This window comes from Schistocerca americana, chromosome 7 (assembly GCF_021461395.2).
Source record: "Schistocerca americana isolate TAMUIC-IGC-003095 chromosome 7, iqSchAmer2.1, whole genome shotgun sequence".
NCBI lineage: Eukaryota > Metazoa > Arthropoda > Insecta > Orthoptera > Acrididae > Schistocerca > Schistocerca americana.
This window is the reverse complement of record NC_060125.1, coordinates 36,408,916-36,419,106: the sequence shown is the minus strand read 5'-3', so window position 1 is coordinate 36,419,106 and position 10,191 is coordinate 36,408,916. Positions and strand designations below refer to the sequence as shown.

The window sequence follows — 10,191 nt, the reverse complement described above, 5'->3', positions numbered from 1 at the left end:
CCGCTCCCGAATCCAAGTGTTTAGAAAATCCAACTTCCACGCATAAAACAGCTTCAAATATCTGATTACTTTACAAATGAGCTAATGTGTCAAATATTCAACCCTAACTGTAAGCATGCAAAATCTTTACGGTTGAATTTTGGTTTTGACTTTTTCAGTAGCTTATTTGTGAATAATATGGTTAGGATTTTACATTTACATTCCATTCCAAGAAAAGCTAGTTTTTTACGCATTTCAACGCATACGACGTCGTATCTCTTGAACCGTGTGTCGTACAATGATATAAGTTTGCTGTTAAATTCAGTGGTATATGTGGAGGCGGCCTGCAAAATGTATTGTTAACAGAGTTAGTATTGAAAAAGGAAACAATTAAAACGTCATTCGTGATGCTGAAGGTGTACTGCATGAAGAGTGAAAGTTATGTAAGCACTCAACTGTAAGTGCTGTTGTTCTTAAATACTGGATGAATGTAGTCAGGAGTCGCACTGCATCGAGACATAACAGGATGACTCAACTGCCCCTACTGATGGATTTTATGCAACCCCCAACGTCGTCAGTTACCACGCGCAAGATTTTCATATCCTCTTCCCCGCTTCGTGCAAACTATTAGTCCTACAGGACTTTCTTGTAAGAAATTTAATGTAGTTAAATTTTGTACTGACAAGTTAGACACATTTTCGCTACGGGCTGAAGTTTTCGAATTATTCAATAAAAACTTAAAAAAATGACCTATAGATGCATTTTTCTTGTGTAACTCGAAAAACTTGGCCTCCAACGGAAGGCATTAAATTTTAGGTGTATACTTCGCACGTAGTGAGTGAGAGAATATGAAAGTGTCACATGTGGTTTTTCATGACACTGTGGGTTGAGCCCGCATCTCGTGGTCGTGCGGTAGCGTTCTCGCTTCCCACGCCCGGGTTCCCGGGTTCGATTCCCGGCGGGGTCAGGGATTTTCTCTGCCTCGTGATGGCTGGGTGTTGTGTGCTGTCCTTAGGTTAGTTAGGTTTAAGTAGTTCTAAGTTCTAGGGGACTTATGACCACAGCAGTTGAGTCCCATAGTGCTCAGAGCCATTTGAACCAACTGTGGGTTGGATGAAATCCATAGGTAGTGAGAGCTGATTATGTTGCAACGTGAGGTCACTCTCGTTCGAGGTGATGGACAGGTCACAGTCAAACATCTCGTTGCACAATTGAATGTCGCTGTTGGTAGTGCTAACACCCTCGTCCAGATGTTAGGACTCAGAAATGTATGCCTCCTGGTATCCACCCTGCAGCCCTGATCTCGCACCTCCCGACTTCCACTTCTTTGGTCCAATGAATGCAGCACTCCGCGGGAAGCAGCACGTGGATGACGGGGAGGTTCGAGACGTCGGCTCCGACGGCGGCCTGTAGGCTGGTAAGTGCGGAGACGGAGCGAGCGCACGCGCCCGCCCTCCCAGCGAGGCGGGGTGTCAGGCGGACGCACTGAACCATGATCGTGTTGACAAATATGGTTTTGTAGCCAAAATAGTGGGCAATAATGTGGTGTATTGGACTCCTGAATAAAACCAACCTGCTTTCATGAAATATGTGTTGCATTACTCATTGAATACCCTTATACCTGAGTTTTGAACTTCATGTACCATGAATAATCAAAAAATATAAAAATCTTATTGCTATGTGGACCACTTTTTAGTGAAAACAAGAATAAGAACACTCTGGTTACTTGATCACTTTGTGTATACACGGCCTAAGCATGTTGTGGTAAAAAGTTTTAGTTTGGTTATATGATGCAGAACCGTATTATTAATATAAGGCAAAAATTACTATTCAAATTTGTGCAGAAAAGTTTTACTGGGCGTTCATTCATATTTTACGCAGAATAAAAATTAATGTTAAAAATTACGAGTATACATTGCTGAATAGAGACTCTGCAGTTGATCATTGTTATGGAACCTGCACGATCTTGTTTCTCCTTGACGTGGACTTGGAAAATTTGGAAATTGTGGTAAGTTCCTAAGGGATCCAAGCTACTGAGGTCATCGGTCCCTAAGCGTACACACTACCTAATCTAACTTAATCTAACTTACGCTAAGGACAACACACGCACCCGTGCCCGACGGAGAACTCGAACCTCCGGCGGGCAGCCACGCGACCGTGGCAAGGCGCCTCAACCGCGCGGCTAGCCCGCGTGCCGTGGACTAGGGAACAGCAAGTGGTGGAAGACTTTGAACACAATAAAACTGACATGCGGAGTTATGGTAGACAGCTATATGGAACAAGGAAGTTCTGTGCTGATCTCAAGAGACACCGAAGACTGAGGTGTTAACCTATAGCAGAGTCAGAGAAAGAACATTTCCGACAGTTGCAAAGTGCTTGGCTTAGCTGCTTCGTGCACGTACGAGTACCTCAACCAATCACCTAACATGATTTTGAAGATGTCTCTATGGAAACCACTCAGGGTTGTCGCAGTTCTAAAGACGACAATTGTTTACGCCTGTAGCTGTTTGTGCTTCGCAGAAGAATACTGGCAACAGTCCTGTCAGCTATCAGAAATATTCTGTCGACAATTCTGCTATAGGAGGGTGGACAGTGTTATACTTCGATAAAAGAAACTTCGTGAGTCAGGTGGAAGAGGCTGGCCGCCAGCCAGTCACAGCTGTCTCGGGCTCATTGTTTTGTCTACTCTGCACGCAAGAGCAGAGCACTGCAGGGCCTCGTCCTTTTTTTGTGCGTGGAAACCGTCGCTTTCATGAGCACGTGGCAGTGGCATCTTGTGTTCGAGCCGAACCGGCTGCTCCACTGCCCATCACAGACATCTGTAACCATAAAGTTACTTTAATCGAAGTACAGATAATATGTAGAGACAACACGGACGCGTATTGCTGAAGAGTGTAATGCAATGAGAAGCCTAGAGGCCTTCGTCACTGTCCAGTGGTGGATGATATTTTTACATGGCTATAGCAGTCTTTGTGTATGCACAAAAATACACTGAGGTGACAAAAGTCACAACTTACCTCCTTGTTTCGTGTCGGACCTCCTTTTTCCCGGCGTAGTGCACCAACTCGACGTAGCACGGACACAAAAAATCGTTGGAAGTCACCTGCAGAAGAACTGAGCCTTGCTGCTTCTGTAGCTGACCACAACTACGAAAGTGTTGCCACTGAAGGATGTTGCGCACGAACTGATCTCTCGATTACGTCTCGTAAATGATCGATGGGATTCGTGTGAGGCGGTCTGGGTAGCCAAATTATTCGCTCGAATTGCCCAGAATGTTTTTCAAAGCAGTCGCGAACAACTTTGGGCCGGCGACGTGCGCCGCGTCGTCCATAACAATTTCATCGTTGTTTGCCTCAAATGGTCTGCAAGTAGCCGTACGTAACCATTTCCAGTCAACGATCTGTTCAGTCGGACCAGAGGATCTGGTCGATTTCCTAACACAGCGCACACCGTCACGGAGCCCCCACCACCGTGCACAGTGCCTTGTTAACAACTTAGTGGGTACGGACCACACTCGAACCCAGTCACCTCTTACCAAACGAAATCGGGACTCGTACGACCAGCCCACGGGTTTCCAGCCGTTTAGGATCCAATCGATACGAAGAGGCACAGGAGGCGATATAGTGCTGTTGGCGTAGGCACTGGCAACCGTCGTCTACTGCCATAGCCCGTTAACGCCACATTTCGCCGCACTGGCCTTACGGATACGTCCGACATTATTCGACGCAGCGTTGCTTGTTAGCACTGGCGACTGTACGCAAACGCGGCTGCTCTCAGTCGTTAAGTCCCGCCCGTCGGCCACAGCGTTGTCCGTGCTCAGGGATACATTTGGTATTCTCGGCGCACTCCTCACACTTGGACTTCGGATATTTAATTCCCCAACGATTTCCGAAACTGAATGTTCCACGCGTCTAGCCGCAACTACCATTCTGCGTCCAAAGTCTTTTAATTCCCGTCGTCCGGCCATAATCACGTTGGAAAGCTTTTCGTATGACTCACCTGATTACAAATGACAGCTCCGCCAGTCCTCTGCTCTTTTATAGACTTTGTCACCTGAGTATAGCTTCCTCTGTACATGCACAAAACTACGTGTATACGTGTTTTGAATATAAAAGACCGACCTCTTTTGCCTTTGTTTTTTGTAATCTTACCTTGTCTTACGGCTAATTAAAATGGCGGTTGGAAGACATTTAGGTGGAGTGCAGAAGACACTGTCTAGCCGAGCCTGTGGGACGGGGTGTCTTACAACAGCTCGTAGCGACACCTGGCATTTAGCCGAGCTCTGTTTAATAGTTGAGGAGGGTAAAGGGGGCGGGGGTTGCCGCCTGCCGCCGCGTTTGTCTTTTGTCTTCCGCACAAAGGCGGTCCCTCCCCGTGGCCCGTGTCCCGGGCAGGCGGCGGCCGTCGCGTCGCGTGGCGCACTATGGAATTTCCAGCCTTTTGCCGCTGTATAGTGGCCGCGCTTTCTGCTCAGTCGCCGCCAATCGCTTTTCGTCCTCCTCTCCCCTCCCCTCACTTTGTGTTCTGCTCATGCTTTCGGCAATAATGGCCGACAGTAGACTTTCGGGCAAAAGCCGAGGACCTCACGTCAATGGCAGATTGCCTCTTAATGCTTTTAAAGCACTCTTTCTGCTTACATCAAATATTACTTATTAATGCAGGTAAGAAAGAGGGCGTAGAGACGTAGAGAATGAGAGGAAGAGAGAGAGAGAGAGAGAGAGAGAGAGAGAGGTTATCACTGTCATTCTGCGGTGCTAAAAGGGTGTAAATTCACACCATTATTTCAATTAGTGAAGTGCAAATGCACTCAACATATTATCTGAAATGAAGTATATTTAGTGGGACTCACCTCTAGCTAAGATCGCCTCACTCACTACTTCCACTTTCAACAGAAGGTGAACTTTTTTTAGGAAATTTAATATTAGGCAGCCTTAGCTGCGGAGAAAGTGTGACATTAAATGCTCTGTAGAAATTATTATTGCTAATGTTACGCAGGTTAGTAGTATAACAGGGAAAGACCTTGGAATCTAAACATCAGTACCTTTGACTAAATATATACGTGCACCACTTGCGTTTACTTCCGTGAATTGGGCTTCAATGCAAAGCCACCTCCAGCTCCCTCATACCCTTAATGGACGGTGGAATTCTTCAGGCATCCTTAAGTCGCTCACTATACTACCTCACCAGTTTCTCACGCCACCATATCTTGCCGGAGTACTTCTGAAGCGGGAACATTAACCGGAAAGCTCAGACTTGCCAATGTCCTGCCACGCTACGGCAGAACACTCACTCATGCCATGCACCCTTCCATGAACCTCTATGCCATATTCATGGAAAACTTTAAGTCCCAGACAGGAAGTATGTCTCAGTACACACCATCATGTTCATCCCAGCCTACCATTTCCTTCTGTCTTTCAACAGGTAGTGTGTTTGCCATCATTTCACGTTACGAAAGACCATTTCATCTCCTTAGTGTCTCGTGGGCTTTATCATTTTATTATCCTACAATCCTACTGTCATTTTTAACAGCACGTACATTATCATCTCTATGTATAGTTGGTGAACTACTGTAGGCTAGTGCAGTCCGTCCCAAGTAAGCGTAGATTATGATAGTAGCTTAAGTCAGTTAAGATTAGAGTTGTGAAAATACCATAGGCGACCGTAGAGTGCCACTAGTATTTGGTCACTTAAGATCGTAACCACGTTACCTGTATGATACGTGTGTTCCATAGCTGTTGGACGTTATCCCATTTCGATCGCTTTGTTTGCATATGCGATCAGTGCTTACTAGATTCTCCTAGAAACCAGAAGCGGTGAACTGTCTAGAAAATGAGTGAAGATACATAAAGGGCCTTGTAACCTATGGAAAATGTTTGTTCTACATAGCTAACCTCCTATCTGTTGCTTAAGAATAAACAGTATTTATACATAATCTGAAATTGTCAATAATTATTTCAGTTCTTACTAAAAGTTGTCGATTTGTAACGTGAAATAGTGTCATGCTGTAGAAAAAAAAAAAAAAAAAAGAAAGGAAACATTTTTCTGTTATTCATAAACAACTTTCGCACTTATCAGCAATAACAGGAAACTGTAACATTTTATCGTGAAGAAGAACGTTTATTGTGTACAACAATAAAAATATAGATTTTTCTTGTATGTGCATGTAAACTGTGTTTGCATCAAAATTAATTCCTTTGGTTACATAAAAGCGCCAGAGTTACGCGATAAATTAATTTTTATTACTTGTAAGATAAAATTTATATTTTATAAGGATATACAATACTTAACAGACTAACACTGAACGATTTACGGTTCCGATTAAGTGCTAGACAACAAACAAACAAAAAACAAAAGAGAAGCCGTTGGCTCCCAGTTCATTTATGTTTCTTTCCCTACGAATACTACCGACAATCCTACCGTTTGCCACGTAATTCATGTATTGCGCCAAAACGACCGAAGCGTAGTTTTGGTAGAGCGCAACTCTCTATATATGTGTAATAAAATCACCTTCTAATTATGGTGTACGCGTACGTGGAGACAGTGTATGCGCAGCTATCGCAGACATAGTGTAACTGAGGCGGAATATGGGGAACCAGCCCGCATTCGCCGAGGCACGTGGAAAACCGCCTTAAAAACCAGCCACAGGCTGGCCGGCACACCGGACCTCGACACTAGTCCGCCAGGCGTATTCGTGCCAGAGACCGGCACGCCTTCCCGCGCGTTAGACCGCGCGCCTAGCCTGCCGGCTTTCAAATGTAGAATTTCAAAAACACAATAATTATCAAAATTTTTCTGTTTGTTATAGACCGTTGTTAATTGTGTATTCTTTTGCACTGCACTCCGTCTTCAGGCCACAAGTGGCCCATCGGGACCATCCGACCGCCGTATCATACTCAGCTGAGGATGCGGATAGGAGGGGCGTGTGGTCAGCACACCGCTCTCCCGGTCGTTTTGATGTTTTTCTTTGACCGGAGCAGCTAGTATTCGGTCGAGTAGCTCCTCAATTGGCATCACGAGGCTGAGTGCACCACGAAAAATGGCAACAGCACATGGCGGCCCGGATGGTCACCCATCCAAGTGCCGGCCACGCCCGACAGCGCTTAACTTCGGTGATCTCACGGGAACCGGTGTATCCACTGCGGCAAGACCGTTGCCTATGTATTCTTTTGGGAAGAGAGGAATTTTTTTTCTTCTGCCAGCCTCTGTCTCGTGGAAAATTGAAATAACCACAAAGCAAAGGAAGTATAACTAGTAGCTAATGGCTAGCAGTTTGCAGATATTTGTCGAAAATCTTGTTGTACGAACTTCCGCTGCTACGAAAAATCTTTACTTTTGATACCAGTTTCGGTTGCTACTAAACTTCATCAAGCAAACGAAATTTTTCAAATACAGTATCTGTGTAGCAGCGTACTCGATGGTCCAACTTAGTTTACATAACATCAAAAATATGAACTGGTTTTGAGAAACTGTTTGTGTCTGATGATGATTCACAACAATCGAAAGTGGTAGCCAAAACAAAGGTTTTCTTAACACATGACAGTCATACAACATGATTTTCAACAAAGAAAAATAATTAAAAGACAAGAGTGGCTACAGCCAGCGAGCACCCCGTCGCTGGTACAGGGCTGCCACTGTTCCGCATCGGCATAGGCACTTACGCATGCGAGCAGTCTACCACGTCAACATCCTGTCCGGTTCTAGGGAATTCACGTATAATGAAACGGTGATTTAATATAGAATAATTTTAAACGATCACTCACTGTCATTTCTTTTAGTCACAACCGCATTTCAGACGCACTGCTTCCAGCTGAGACGATACCGAAAAGTGTAGTATTACAAGTAGTGGGGCGGGGGAGCAATTTGAGGGGACGGCTTGCTAATACTCAGATAGCAAGTTCACTCATGTGTTGTGCAGTTCAGTCCGACCAAGTAATAAGATTAGGCGAAGTGCATTTACCGTCAAAGGTATTATCCAGGAAAAAGGGGGGGGGGGGGGGGAGGGAGGTGGATCAAAAAAGCAAAAAGCGGAAAACGGAATACTATAGCTTTACTTCAGCGCAGTCACTATGCTCAACGAAGTTGTACGTTCGTTGCCCTTGAGACTGTTCCGATAGTACTTTTTAATTTTTTGGAAATGTTTTTCGGTAAAATCTAATTACTGAACAAATGGCGTTATTCGTCTTCAGAACTTCAAAGGCGTTTGTGGATATCTCAGTAATGAATTTGCGTCAGATCAAAAAACTGTCATGATCTATCGTTCCTCATATTCTGCAACGCCCTGTATATTCCAGTAGTATATTTCTTTGTTAAGTACAATAATACGGAAACAAACAAACCGCTTTCACCACATCACGAATCGTGACATTCACCTCAAGAATGGAGAAAATTAAATGGTTTGATGTAATATGTTGTTTGTCGGTCAAGTGAATGAACGATGATTGCTTAATTAGTAATTATTTTTCTTTTCCTTGTGATTCGTACACGCGTTTCGGGAATATGTCCAGATCACAAGCAGCCTTTACACTAAATTATGCTGCATGGTGGCTGTTACAGATGGTTATATCTGAGTTTCTGGAGACGTCGTTCAGTTCCAGTTTCAGCAACACTGGACGTATTCCCAGAGAAAAAAAGACAACAAGCTCGTCTTAAAGCCCCCATGTAACATAATTTAATGCAAAGGCTCTAGATTTCGGTGAAACAGCAGCAACAGCCAAAAGCTAAAGCAAACCAACGCTTTCATATAACAGCTTGTCGTATCAAATTGGAGTAAAGGCTTTGATAACACGCTAGGGAGCAACAATTAGTCAAGTAGATGAATCCATAGATCTAAATGATCTAGAGCCGCCTTCTGCAACCAGCGATTTCTGGTACCGACAATGATTCGTTGTTCGCAGCGCTTCTTAGTATTAAGTCACGCTTCCACATTTAACTGAGCCCTGCCTGTAAGCCCACTAACGTTTTTAAGGCTCGTCCTAATTTTCAGAAACCTCCTGACAACCGAGTCCCAATTATTTGAAGTGCAGACTACAATCGAAATATGCTCTGAAAGGCCTTGTGCTTGTTTATTCAGGTTGTATTCGGCCAACGCAGATCCCAGTACTCGATATGTCGCTTGTATTCGATGCGCAGTGGCCTCCAGATACCAGATGCTATCACATAAACCTGCAGTATTATAAATACCTGGAACCTCTTAACAGGCCTCAACATCTCTTTCGTTTTCTTACACTGTTGAAAAATGAATTTATTCTTTTTTAAGCTTTTTTTTTTTTCCTTCAGTGCCACTTCTAGATGTACTGAGAATACATAGAACTAAAACCATGTAGGATAAGGATCTTCCTGGCGCCGAAATAAAGGATTGGATTTTTATACCGACTTCTCGCACCAAGTTCACAGAGGTATTTTATTGGTGCACTGATCCATTTCATTCCATTCGACCACAGATGGCGCTCCGATCATTACCTCCATCCATAAAATGGAGAAGAGTAAGCTACCGTAGTGCCACGTTACAAATTTGCATATACTATCTAATTGAAAGTGTCCTGACACTCCCATGTAATGTTTGATTGAACACTAGACACGAAAGGCCAAACCACCAGTATAGAAGGAGGCGAGGATTACTTTTTTGTGAGTGGAGAAGCAGAGGTCAGTCAGCAGAGCTCAGTGACTTCGAACGTAGTCACTCGATGTCACCTGAGTAACAGATGCATCAGCGACATTTAAACCCTTCTAAAGCTGCCCAAGCCGACTGTTGGTGATGTGACTGAGAAATGGAAACGTGAAGGAACAACCACAGTTAAACCTAGACCGCCGACACCACGGACCAACAGACAGGGACTGGTGGTTGCAAAATCAGAAGGCATCGCTCGTGAATTCAAACTGCTGCCGGCAGCGCAGCTCTCACTAAGAGGAATGGAGTGCAACCGTTAAGCAGCCCTTCATAAGCCGCACTCTTCTGTAGTCGACGCTGGGCGACGCTTGAGGGCAACGCCATCGAAAAGTGGATGACTGGGAAGAGCGATCTGGAGTGATGAATCACGCCATATTGAGTGGCAGTCCGATTCGACGATGTGAGGTACCTGACACCGTGTACAGGGTGTATCAAAAAGAATCACCCGATTTGGCACATATATATTTCTGAAACTAATAAATATATACAGTTAATTTTTGTTTTTTGATGAACGGGAAACTCAAAAAGTTTTTTATACCTTTTCA

At 44.4% G+C, this 10,191-nt stretch overlaps 1 pseudogene; it reads right to left on the bottom strand.

The window, feature by feature from the left end:
• Positions 1–7,016: 7,016 nt before the first annotated feature.
• Positions 7,017–7,134, bottom strand: LOC124623355 (annotated as a pseudogene).
• Positions 7,135–10,191: the final 3,057 nt, after the last annotated feature.